Source organism: Amblyomma americanum, chromosome 3 (genome assembly GCF_052857255.1).
Source record: "Amblyomma americanum isolate KBUSLIRL-KWMA chromosome 3, ASM5285725v1, whole genome shotgun sequence".
Classification (NCBI taxonomy): domain Eukaryota; kingdom Metazoa; phylum Arthropoda; class Arachnida; order Ixodida; family Ixodidae; genus Amblyomma; species Amblyomma americanum.
Window position 1 is genome coordinate 5,688,767 of NC_135499.1, and position 12,899 is coordinate 5,701,665.

Consider the following 12,899-nt stretch of genomic DNA (forward strand, 5'->3'; position numbering starts at 1 on the left):
CTCGATGCAGATCGAGCTCAATGAGGATCGAAAGTGCCCGTGTGACAGGGGGACCATGACGTACTCCACTACGTCCTTGACGGTCGCATTTCGATGGAGGCGAAATGCTAGAGGCCCCTCTACTATGCGATGTCACTGCACGTTAAAGAACCCAAGGTGGTCGAAATTATTCAGAGCCCTCCGCTGTGGCGTCCCTCATAGCGTGAGTCGCTTTGGGACGTTAACCCCCATTAACCAAGCATGTCATTGGTGTGGCGGCACTCCTACTTTCACTTGTATTGCCAGGGACGAGCGAAGACGGTTCGAGTCCTCCGAACCAACAGAAGTTCATACTGATACTAGCTGTGTTGGAATCTGCGCTGTTCTGGTTCAACGCTACGATGATCGGGAGCATGCTATTGCATACGCGACGCGCTCCCTCAGCAAGCCAGAGCGCAACTGCAGTGTTACCGAACAAGTGTGATCTTCGCCATGCAGAGTTTCTGATCGTACCTCTATGGCCACTCATTCATCATTGTGACTGATCATCATTCCCTCTGCTGGTACGTCAGACTTCGAGATCCATGCGGTCACCTCGCGCGCTAGGCGCTCCGCCTACAGGAGTATGGCTTCAATGCCGTATACAACCGCGGGCGCCGACACGCCGACGCAGACTGTCTTCCGCGAATGCCGTTTCCCTCAACCTAGTGTGGCAGTGATAATTTCATGCACTACATCTCAGCCATCGTTCCAGAGTTTCCTGAAGTTGAGGTGTTTAAAACTGAGCACCATAAAGATCCGGCTCTATAACCCTTCTTTGCCACCGCGCGCTCCCACTGAGTTCATCATGATCATCATCATTAGCCTTGCTGCATCTACTGCAGGGCAAATACCTCTCCCATGTATCTCCAATTAACCCTGTCCTTTGTCAGCTGCATCCAACCTTTGCCTGCAAACTTCTTAATCTCATCCGCCCACCTAACCTTCTGCCGCCCCCTGTTACACTTACTTTCTCTTCGAATCCACTCCGTTACCCTAAAGACCAGCGGTTATCTTGCCTTCGCATTACATGCCCTGCCCAAGCCCATTTCTTCCTCTTGATTTCGGCTAGGATGTCATTAACCCACGTTTGTTTCCTCACCAACTCTGCCCGCTTCCGGTCTCCTAACGTTACACCTATCATTTTTCTTTCCATGGCTCGGTGCGTTGACCTTAACTTAAGCTGAAGCAAGGCAGAATGGTCGGCCTGTTAGTATGGCATGTTGAAGAAGATTATACCAGCCAAAAAAAAAGATGAACACACCAGGACAGAACAACACAGGACAACGGCTGGACTAACAACTGAATTCTTTATTGATTACAGACCACAGTGTAATCTCAACCGATGCGCCAAGGCAGCACAGACGCTCAAGCATACTTATTCAAATAATCAAGTTCTTTTATCGTCAGCACTATCGATGGTGAACTGACGCAAGCATCGCCATGTTTTGCTATTTGAAAGGCCTCAAAGATTTCGCGGGCCTTCCATGTTTTCCCATAGCCCAGAATGGTGACTTCAGAGAAACTTGGATAACACTTACCAGGACATCTACTACAGTGCCAAGCAAGATTGCCATCTTCACCAGCACCAACTTTTGTTTTGTGCTGGCGCATCCTCTCATTCACAAAGTCACCCGTCTGACCTATGTAAAATTTCACAGGTCTGCTGCATCTTATAAATCTTTTCAGTCCGGCACGTACATGGTTCTATGTTTGATCGTGCAACGCTTCTTGATTCCGCCAGGCATAATTCGTGCACAAAGTCCTGAAAGCTTAACGGGGGCCGAAAAAATCAAATTAACCCTTTGGCGCTCGGCAACTTTCTTAACATTATGCGCCACTTTGTGCAAATAAGGCACGACGGGAAATTTTTTCTTTTGTCAGTGGCATCATTATTTCCCTTCTTGACCTCGCCGTTCCTTTCTTTTGATACGAATTCAGCGACCGCTCTATACATTTCTGCACGGAAACCTGCATCAGACAGGCGTTTGGCTTGCGTAGCGACACTGGTTGACACGGTGTGACAGCAACTTTTTTTCACAGAGTTCTCGAAACAAGCCTTAGCAATACCTCTCTTGACTAGTTTCGAATGGTTAGAGTCAAAGGGTAAGAGCCCCCTTTTTGTCCTAGGTGAATACATCCAGCACACATGGCCTTCTCCAGAAAAGGTTAGTAGCAAGTCTAAAAAACGGGTGGAGTTGTTAGTGGCTAATTCGTGAGTAAATTTCAGAAGGGATGAGCAGCGCCTAAAGGCACCCAAAACATGTTCAACTATCATCTGACAGGAGTCATTAGGTCCGGTGTTTAAAAGCACTAAAAAGTCATCAACGTATCTGGCAATTCGCAGAACACGCCCGTCATCCAAAACATTTCGAAGCGAGCGGTCAAACTTTGCTAAGAAAATATTGCAGAGCACTGGGGCTACACAAGCAACTATGCAGATCCCTTTCTTCTGAATATGAAACTTGTTAAACTCGACAAGAGTGGAAGAGAGGTACATCGCAAAGAGCTCCAAAAAACTTTCACCCTGGATTCCACATCTTGTTTTAAAGGCCAGTTCACCACACTCTTCAATCAGTTCTCTCACCGCATGAAACAGCTCGTCGTGAGGGATAGAATAGTAAACGTCCTCGACTTCCACAGAGAAGGCCATGTTTGCTCCTAGTAGGCCTTGCTGTAGCTCCTGTACAAGAGCTGCAGAGCTCCTAATCCCGAAAGGGTCTTTTGGCGTAAGGCTGTTCAGATGTCGTTGAAGATATTGCCCAACCACCTTTTGCCACGAGCCCTCTTCTGTAACGATGACCCTCAACGGTACGGATGGCTTATGTGTCTTCGCTGAGAAAAAACTTGCAGCGAATTCTGCGATGATTTCTTTACAGATTTTAGCAGGTGGTCCAAATTGAGTTCTCCGAGGAGCTGCTCAGCGGCGCACCTTACCTTGGTTGGTTTTTTCGAAGCGCTTACAAAATATTTTTCCATGGCTGCCGCAGTTTTTTCGCTGAACCGTTCCATAGGCAGTCCAACAAAACAACCTTCCTTGTCAGACTGTAGAAGAGCCAGCTTCGAGTCACGAAAAAAAGTAACCACCTTGCGAAGGTCTTGCATTTTCCTTGCGATTTTCCTAGCGAAGTGAAGAACCATGAGCTACTGGCGGTTGTCAGAGGTGTCTCGGACCTGGCGCCAGCCCAAGAAAAGGAGAGATGCCTCTCCGAAGGTGCTGACTGTCTTCACAAGTCGGGGAACCAAGTTATCGTAAGGAAAATGCAAGACCTTCGCAAGGTGGTTACTTTTTTTCGTGACTCGAAGCTAGCTCTTCTACAGCCTGACAAGGAAGGCTGTTTTGTTGGACTGCCGTTGGAACGGTTCAGCGAAAAAACTGCGGCAGCCATGGAAAAATATTTTGTAAGCGCTTCGAAAAAACCAACCAAGGTAAGGTGCGCCGCTGAGCTGCTCCTCGGAGAACTCAATTTGGACCACCTGCTAAAATCTGTAAAGAAATCTTCGCAGAATTCGCTGCAAGTTTTTTCTCAGCGAAGACACATAAGCCATCCGTACCGTTGAGGGTCATCGTTACAGAAGAGGGCTCGTGGCAAAAGGTGGTTGGACAATATCTTCAACGACATCTGAACAGCCTTACGCCAAAAGACCCTTTCGGGATTAGGAGCTCTGCAGCTCTTGTACAGGAGCTACAGCAAGGCCTACTATGAGCAAACATGGCCTTCTCTGTGGAAGTCGAAGACGTTTACTATTCTATCCCTCACGACGAACTGTTTCATGCGGTGAGAGAACTGATTGAAGAGTGTGGTGAACTGGCCTTTAAAACAAGATATGGAATCCAGCGTGAAAGTTTTTTGGAGCTCCTTGCTATGTACCTCTCTGCCACTCTTTTCGAGTTTAACAACAAGTTTCATATTCAGAAGAAAGGGATCTGCATAGTTGCTTGTGTAGCCCCAGTGCTCTGCAATATTTTCTTAGCAAAATTTGACCGCTCGCTTCGAAGTGTTTTGGATGACGGGCGTGTTCTGCGAATTGCCAAATACGTTGATGACTTTTTGGTGCTTTTAAACACCGGACCTAATGACTCCTGTCAGATGATAGTTGAACATGTTTTGGGTGCCTTTAGGCGCTGCTCATCCCTTCTGAAATTTACTCACGAGTTAGCCACTAACAACTCCACCCGTTTTTTAGACTTGCTACTAACCTTTTCTGGAGAAGGCCATGTGTGCTGGATGTATTCACCTAGGACAAAAAAGGGCTCTTACCCTTTGACTCTAACCATTCGGAACTAGTCAAGAGAGGTATTGCTAAGGCTTGTTTCGAGAACTCTGTGAAAAAAAGTTGCTGTCACACCGTGTCTACCAGTGTCGCTACGCAAGCCAAACGCCTGTCTGATGCAGGTTTCCGTGCAGAAATGTATAGAGCAGTCGCTGAATCCGTATCAAAAGAGAGGAACGGCGAGGTCAAGAAGGGAAATAATGATGCCACTGACAAAAGAAAAAATTTCCAGTCATGCCTTATTTGCACAAAGTGGCGCATAATGTTAAGAAAGTTGCCGAGCGCCAAGGGGTTGATTTGATTTTTTCGGCCCCCGTTAAGCTTTCGGGACTTCGTGCACGAATTATGCCTGACGGAAAAAAGAAGCGTTGCACGACCAAACATAGAACCACGTACGTAAAGTGCCGGACTGAAGTGATTTATAAGATTCAGCTGACCTGTGGAAAATTTTACATAGTTCAGACGGGTGACTTTGTGAACAAAAGGATGCGCCAGCACAAAACAAAGGTTGGCGCTGGTGAAGATGGCAATCTTGCTTGGCACTGTAGTAGATGTCCTGGTAAGTGTTATCCACGTTTCTCTGAAGTCACCATTCTGGGCTATGGGAAAACAGGGAAGGCCCGCGAAATCTTTGAGGCCTTTCAAATAGCAAAACATGACGATGCTTGCGTCAGTTCAGCATCGATAGCACTGACGATAAAAGAACTTGATTATTTGAATAACTCTGCTTGAGCGTCTGTCCTGCCTTGGCGCATGCGTTGAGATTACACTGCGGTCTGTACTCAATAAAGAATTCAGTTGTTAGTCTAGCCGTTGTCCTATGTTGTTCTCTCCTGGTGTGTTCGTCTTTTTTTGACTGGTATTTTCTTCCTTAACTTAAGCTGAACTCTTTTCGCTAGCCTCCACATTTCTGCCCTGTAGGTGAGTACCGGTAAGATACAGTGGTTGTACACTTTTCTCTTGAGAGAAATTGGTAAAGTTCCATTCATGATCTGAAAGAACCTGCCATATGCGCTCCACCCCATTCCTATCCTTCTAGTTATTTCCCTCTCACGATCCGGATCAGCTGTCACTACCTGCCCCAAATAAACGTATTCCTTTAAACTTCCAGGCTCTCGCAGCCACTTGTGAACTGCTGTTTTCTTGCTAGAGTGTTGAATATTACCTTGGTTTTCTGCATGTTCATTTTTAGACCCAGCGCTCTGCTCTGCCTGTCTAACTCATTGATCCCGATTTGCAGTTCACCTTCTGAGTGACTCAGCAAGGCAATGTCACCAGCGAATTGCAGATTATTTAGGTATTCTCCATTTACTCTTATTCCCAACTGTTCCCACTTCATCGCTCGGAATACTCCTGTAAACAGGCGGTGAAAAGCATTGGCGAGATCGTGTCTCCCTGCCTGACGCCCTTTCTTATTGGAATTTTGTTGCTGACTTTATGGAGGACTAGTGTAGCTGTGCAGTTGCTATATATATCTTCCAGTATTTTGACATAAGGCTCTTCTACCCCCTGATTACGCAATGCCTGTATGACTGCTGAGGTTTCCTCTGAGTCGAATGCTTTCTTGTAATCAATGAAGGCTATATATAGAGGTTGGTTATATTCTGGGCATTTCTCTATCACCTGATTGATAGTGTGAATATGATCTATTGTGCAATACCCTTTACGAAAGCCTGCCTGATCATTTGGTTGATTAAAGTCTAAGGTTGCCCTGACTCTACTAGCGATTACCTTAGTAAATACTTGGTTGGCAACAGATAGTAAGCTGATCGGTCTGTAAATTTTCAATTCCTTGGCGTCTCCCTTCTTATGAATTTAGATAATATTTGCATTCTTCCAAGCTTCTGGTACGGTTGAGGTCATAAGGCATTGCATATACATGGTGGCTAGTTTTTCTAGCATGATGTCTCCTCCATCCTTCAACAGATCTGCTGTTACCTGATCCTCCCCAGCTGCTTTTCCCCTTTCCATTGATCTTAAGGCTTTCTTTACTTCCTCTCTCGTTATTGGCGTGGTGACGCATTGCTGTACAATACTGTCTTTCTCAGTAACGCTCTGATTACATTGGCTACTGTACAGATTTGTGTAGAACTCTTCGGCCACGTTAACTATCTTATCCATATTGCTAATGACATTGCCCTGCTTTTCTCTTAACGCATACATCTGGTTTTTACCAATCCCTATAGTTTCCTCTTCACCGCTTTTAGGCTAGCTCCGTTCTTTAGAGCATGCTCGATTTTCTCCATATTAAACTTCCTTATGTCGGCTACGTTGCGGTTATTCTACTTCGATAGCTCTGTCCCTTCTTTTCTGTCGGTAGGGTTACACGCCCTCATGCTTTGTCGTTTCTTAATCAGATCTTTCGTCACCTGAGATAGCTTTCCGGTACCGTGTCGAACCGTCCTACCGCCTACTTCTACTGCGCACTCCGTAATGATGGCTGTCAGATTATCGTTCATTGTATGAACATCAAGGTCGTCGTCCTCATTTAAAGCCGAATATCTGTTTTGCAGCGCTATCTTAAACTCCTGTACTTGCCCTCTTACGGATAACTCGATAATGGACTTCCTCTTCGCTAGCTTCTTCCGTTCCGTCTTCAAGTCTAAGCTAATTCGAGACCTTACGATTCTGTGGTCGCTACAGCGCACCTTACCGAGGACGGCCACATCCTGAACGATGCTAGGTTGAGCGCATAGTATGAAGTCGATTTCGTTTTTAGTCTCACCATTGGGACTCTTCCAGGCCCACTTCCTGTTTTCTCTTTTGCGGAAGAACGTATTCATGATCCATAAATTATTTCTATCTGCGAATTCAACTAATAACTCTCCCCTGCTATTTCTAGAACATATGCCATAGCCGCCTACCGCGTGGTCGTCAGTCTGCTTCTTGCCTTGCCCACTTTCGCATTGAGGTCGCCCATCAGTACAGTGTACTGTGGTTTTAGCTCATTCATTGCCGATTCTACGTCCTCATAGAAGCTTTCAACGGTCTGGTCATCATGGCTGGATGTAGGCGCGTAGGCCTGGACCACTTTCAGCTTGTACCTCCTATTCAACCTAATTACAATAGCTGCTACCCTCTCGTTAATACTATGGAGCACCTCTGCGTTGCCAGCTATATCCTGATTAATGAGGAATCCCACACCGAGTTCTCGTCTACCCTCTAAGCCGCGATAGCACAGTATGTGTCCGTCCTTTAGTGCTGTATACGCCTACTTCGCTAAGCCCTATCACATCCCATTTAATTCCCGCTAGTTCCTCGAACAGCACTGGTAGGCTAGCCTCACTAGACAAAGTTCTAGCGTTAAACGTTGTCAGGTTTAGATTCCAATGGCGGCCTGTACGGAGCCAAAAATTCTTAGCGCCCTCCTGACCACCGCCGTGGTCAGTTGCTCCGCAGCCGCTGGGGACTGAGGGCCGAGGGTTAAATGGTTTGATCATAGAAGGTTGCGGCCAAGTGCTACACTAGAGTGGCGAAGTCCTGTTCTGGTGAGGGAGTGCGTTGTCGGTTCTGGTCACTGAGATCAGGCCGCACCCCAGGCCTTGTTATGCAATTCCATCGACACGCGGTTTTTTTTAAACCCGGTGGAGAATTGCGCGGCACCAGGATTTGAACCCCGGTCCTCTAGCACGCGAGGCGGACGCACTACCTCTACGTCATCGCTGTCATCTCTGCCCACTGAGTTACAGGCCGTTTTTGTATCCACGATGGTCTATTATGGCCTTACGCCACCCGCAAGGATTAACTGTATTACTTCCTGCAAAATAAAGTTACTTACTTAAAAAAGAACTGATCCACTGTGGGGCCACGTTACCTGCTCGTTGTTTCAACGGCTCTGTGCTCGTCCATTATGCGTGTCGTGTACGACAACCCCGCCTCAGGACATTGGGATCGGCTCGCAGCTCTGCCGAACCCAAGAGCGGTTTTACTCGCAGAAAATGCGTCCAACAAAAGAACGCTATGCGGACAGTTGCACGCAGTGTCAGCGCCACAAATGACCTAGCTACCTCCGCTCCACCTCGTTTACTGCACCCTGTGACGCCTCCGAACAGTCCGTTCCAGCAGGTTGGAATTGATCTGCTTCGATTTTTTCCCAGAACTCCAAATGGCAATCGCTGGATCGTGGTATGTGGGTACTACCTTACACGTTATTGGGAAACGGCTGCTGTACCATCGACTACCGCGCATCCAGTGTCTCTATGTTCTGAACTCTGTCCTCTTACGGCATGGACCACCGCGAGTGGTAATCAGTGATCGAGGCCGCCAGTTCACGGCTGCTATCGTTGAACCGCTGCTACTTTTGTGCACTTTTACCTACAGGCACCAAATGACATATCACCCACAGACACACGGTTTGACGGAACTCATAAACAGAACACTCACCAGCATGCTTAACATGTATGTGGACACTGACCATAAGAACTGGGACACCATACTGTCCTTCATCACGTACGCATTTAATACCGCCATTCATGAAACGAATGGATACAGTCCATTCTACCTCTTGTATACGCTCGCCCGCCGCGCTGCACCCTGGACACCACCCTACCATTTTCTACCAGTGACAACCTTTGTATCGCTGAGACCCTGTCTTTAGCCGAAAAAGCTTGTCAGATGCCCCTTTTGCGATCCACTGCTTCACAAAAGCGATCCAAGGACCGCTATGATAGCCACCGCCGGCATGTTGTCCATGCTCCGGGAGATGGGTGTGGCTTTTGCGCCCACTCAGGCGCCGCGGCTTGCACCAAAATCTACTGGCCCACTGCTATGGCCCTTACATGGTCACCGTTCCACGAAAACTGAGCTATCACATGTCACTCGTCTGAAGCCATGCCACTCTCGGGACACAATATAACTCGCCCAACGGGCTTGGGCTGCGCAACAGGCAAATGCCACGGATGAGCGATTGCGAAGTAGGATAAGTGAAAAGCAGGTGGAAGGTGGGTCGGCTGGACGCTATCGGGAACTGACTTGATACACTTAGTATGCCTGACGAACGCGCCTTGAGTAAAGGTTTTGCGCTCGTAACATTTTTATATGGGTATATCCTCACAAACCCAAAAGCATCAGGCTTCCTGATGCGGCCTCAGTGCAGTGGGAGGTGAAGTTGGCCAGAGTCTCCGTGGAAGACCAGGAGACGCTGATGACCGTAGCAGAGAAGTCAACAGTAGCCACTGGCACTAAGGGCTCCACCGGCAACAGCTGCAACCACTACTTCTAAGAAATGTTCGTTTATTTCGTGGCGACTGACGGCGAGTGGTGTTTTTTCCGGGCCGTCGCCCTCACAGGTACCGCTGTAAGAAGTTGGGAAGATGCATTTTTGTCTTTTTTTTTACGATTGAAGATCCTCTCTGCGATTTGGCCTGCCTCCTTCTACTCCGTGTCGCTGCGTTGAATGCAGGCCGCAGTGGCTGCGCGCTGCACGTTCCCCGAGTGAAGACGAAGAAGCCTCAACGTTCCAGGTAAGCCTCCTGCTTATTTTCCTCGATCGCCTCAAGGAACTGAGAGAGCGGCGTGAATATCGCAGCCTTCAGCGTTTGGAAAGGGGTAACTGCAGAGTCTTTCATGGATATCACGTGGCACTTCTGCACCAACTGACGGCGACTAGAGGGGTGCAGTTGGTAGGTACCACTGGTGACTAGCCGATTCGTTCTTGTATTCTGCGAGTAGTGCCGATGACTAGTCATGCTCAATGATGCAGTGCTCACAACACTGGTGCTAATCTTCTCAGTGTATTATGAGTACAGGCTATGGCTTTGAAAGGGCCGCTATTCAGTGCCCGTATGAATTGATTCTTGATTTGAAGTTTAGGGCGTAGAGTGAGCGGCACGCTGTGCGCATTAGGTACAATATAGTAGGAGGAATCTGGTGACAGCAGCTGTCTTTCTTAAGTGGCTGCGGGCCTTATTGGTCACGATATAGAATCCCCGCCGCGGTGGGTGCTTTTCCATGGAGGCGCAATGCAAAAGATGCTCGCGGGCTGTGCTATGTCAGTGCACTTTGGATAATCCCTGGTGGTGTAAATTAATCCGCAGCCCTCCACTACGGCGTCCCTCGTAGAATATACGCAGGCGCTCTCTAAACGATATTGACTTGAGAGGTGGGTTCAAGCGGTTTAAACGCAACTCGCCTGGTGTCAGATCGATAATAGACGAAAACTGATGTGAGAAAACGCATCACTGCGCTACTCGTGCGCTGAAAATCTCGTACAGCAAAGCACAGCCAAGACTGTGCTGCCATTTGTGCTCACAGAACGCACCGTTTCCTTGCATGATGAGATTGTCACTTAATAGTTAGAGGGCTCTGAAACGCTTTATGAGGAAAGTGCATAAACTCACTCAATCACTACATTGTGTTCGCATGAACACCCCAGGCAACCCACAATCGCGCGCGAAACTTGGCGACCCTTTTCCGACGACTTTTGCATACTCGCACCCTCCTCCGTCGCACGCGTCGGCCGCATTTCGGTTAGGAAATGGCTATTGTTAGATTCTTTCAGACGTCACGCAGCTAATACCGCCGAGAGCTCCGGCCAGTGTGTGGGGCCGGCGGAGGAGCGCTAACCTTCGAGCACGCGAAATGTGACGATAGAGGGTAGGGCTCGAATTGACTGCAGATAACTCGACTTGAAACAAACGCGTTGAAAAAAAATTCTGGATGGAGGATATTCGTGAAGCGGTGGCCTTCCCAGGCATACCATACCTTTATTGACAGGCCTCCTCAGAGCCCATTAAAATTGTGCAGCAAGCGTATAACTGCGCGCAACAACTGCGCGCAGCAAGCTGTGTGCAACACCGTGTGTACCTGTGTGCAATAAGCGTTGTTTTCTGGTCAGCGCATGTGTAGTCATTGGAATAAATTTTTTATCCTTCCTGAGTAATAAGTTAGGTGCGGTAGCGCCACTCCCGTGCCCTTCCTTCTCTTCCGTGTGCGTGTTTTGTTAGCGCTAATAATGCCGTCTGATGCGTATCACGGACACGAAAAAATGAGCACCAACCCGGAGTCGCTATTTCTGCGCGGACTTACTGCGCAACGGCCTTTTACTGGCAAGGAAAAAAATTCCAGCTACTTGTGCCGTGCTTTTCCATTGTGGGGGTGACCTCTCGACGGATGCACGGAGGAGGATTCGTTCCGGCTGAGGACGCGAAACAGACTGGCCCCTTGCAAAACAATGGCTCGTCAGACCAAGATTAAAGGAATGTGGAGACCGAGTGGTATGATTCAATTTCCTCACGACTGCCGAATAATTGTTGGATTATCTGTCAATTGTCTCTCTGCTAATCAGGTACGATTTCTGCGTCATTCTGCTGCAGAATGAGCTGATTGGAAGGACAATTCGGCGTATTATTGGGTTCCCGGAAGCGTTCTTTTTCCTTTCTTGCACTGCCACAAATCTAGGACACCCGCCAGGGGTCTGCACTCACTTCGGTCCCACAGCTTCCCCTTGGGCATCATCGCTAAGCGTAAGCAAATAAAAGAAACAGTTTTAAAATCACCCGTTCACATCTACAAGGCGGTTCAAGAGATCGTTGGAGTGTTTTTGGACGCGTACAGTAGTAGTTTGAGTTCCCTTGCTGAACATAACTTTTTCTCCTCTTTTTGTTTAACCTTTAACATTACAACCCTATGTCGGAAAAATCTGTCCGTCCGCCCGTCTGATACCTCTGTTGGCCAGTGGCAAATTAGAGAGCATATGGTGGCATATGGCAGGTTCTCTCTGATCATGAAAGGGAGTTTATCAGTATCCCTTGAGAGAAAAGTGTACAACAGCTGCATCTTAGCGGTACTCATCTACGGGGCAGAAACGTGGAGGCTAACGGAGAAGGTTCAGCTTAAGTTAAAGACAACGCAGCGAGCCATGGAAAGAAAAATGATAGGTGTAACGTTAAGAGACCGGGAGCGCGCAGAGTGAGCGAGGCAACAAATGTGGATTAATGACATCCTATACTAGAAATCAATAGGAAAAAATGGGCTTGGGCTGGGCATGTAATGCGAAGGCAAGACAAGCACTGGTCCCCGAGGGTAACAGAGTGCATTCAAGAGAAAGCAAGCGTAGCAGGGGGTGGCATAACGTTAGGTGGGCAGATGAGACTAAGAAGTTTGCAGGCAAAGGGTGGATGCAGCTGGAAAAGGACAGAGTCAATTAGAGATACATGGGAGAAGCTTTTTCCCTGCAGTGGGCGTAGTCAGGCTGATTATGATGAAAGTGGAGCGAAAAAAGAAAAACTCCCGCTCCACTTTCTGGGGCGGGGTAATGAAAGCAGGAGAGGGAAGCCGAAGAGACTGTGCGAGGTGGGTACAGCGTGTGATTTACAGGTTGGGTGATTTACAGATTGGGTCACGCTACTCACTCGCGTGGTCTGAACCCGTCAGCGGCAGCGGCTGCTCCGTCCGGTGTGAACACTAATTCTAACGCATCTTTTTGGTTACAGGCGCGAGAACAGACACAAGATAGAAAGACGGGACGGAGCGCCACTCACAACTGATTTATTTGACGGCAACACGAACAAATATATACCATCGTACACGCAAGGCATGCTACCATCTTGAAGGTTCATAAGATAGCGAACGAGTGAAAAAATTGTTCTCTGCCTTATACAAAGATA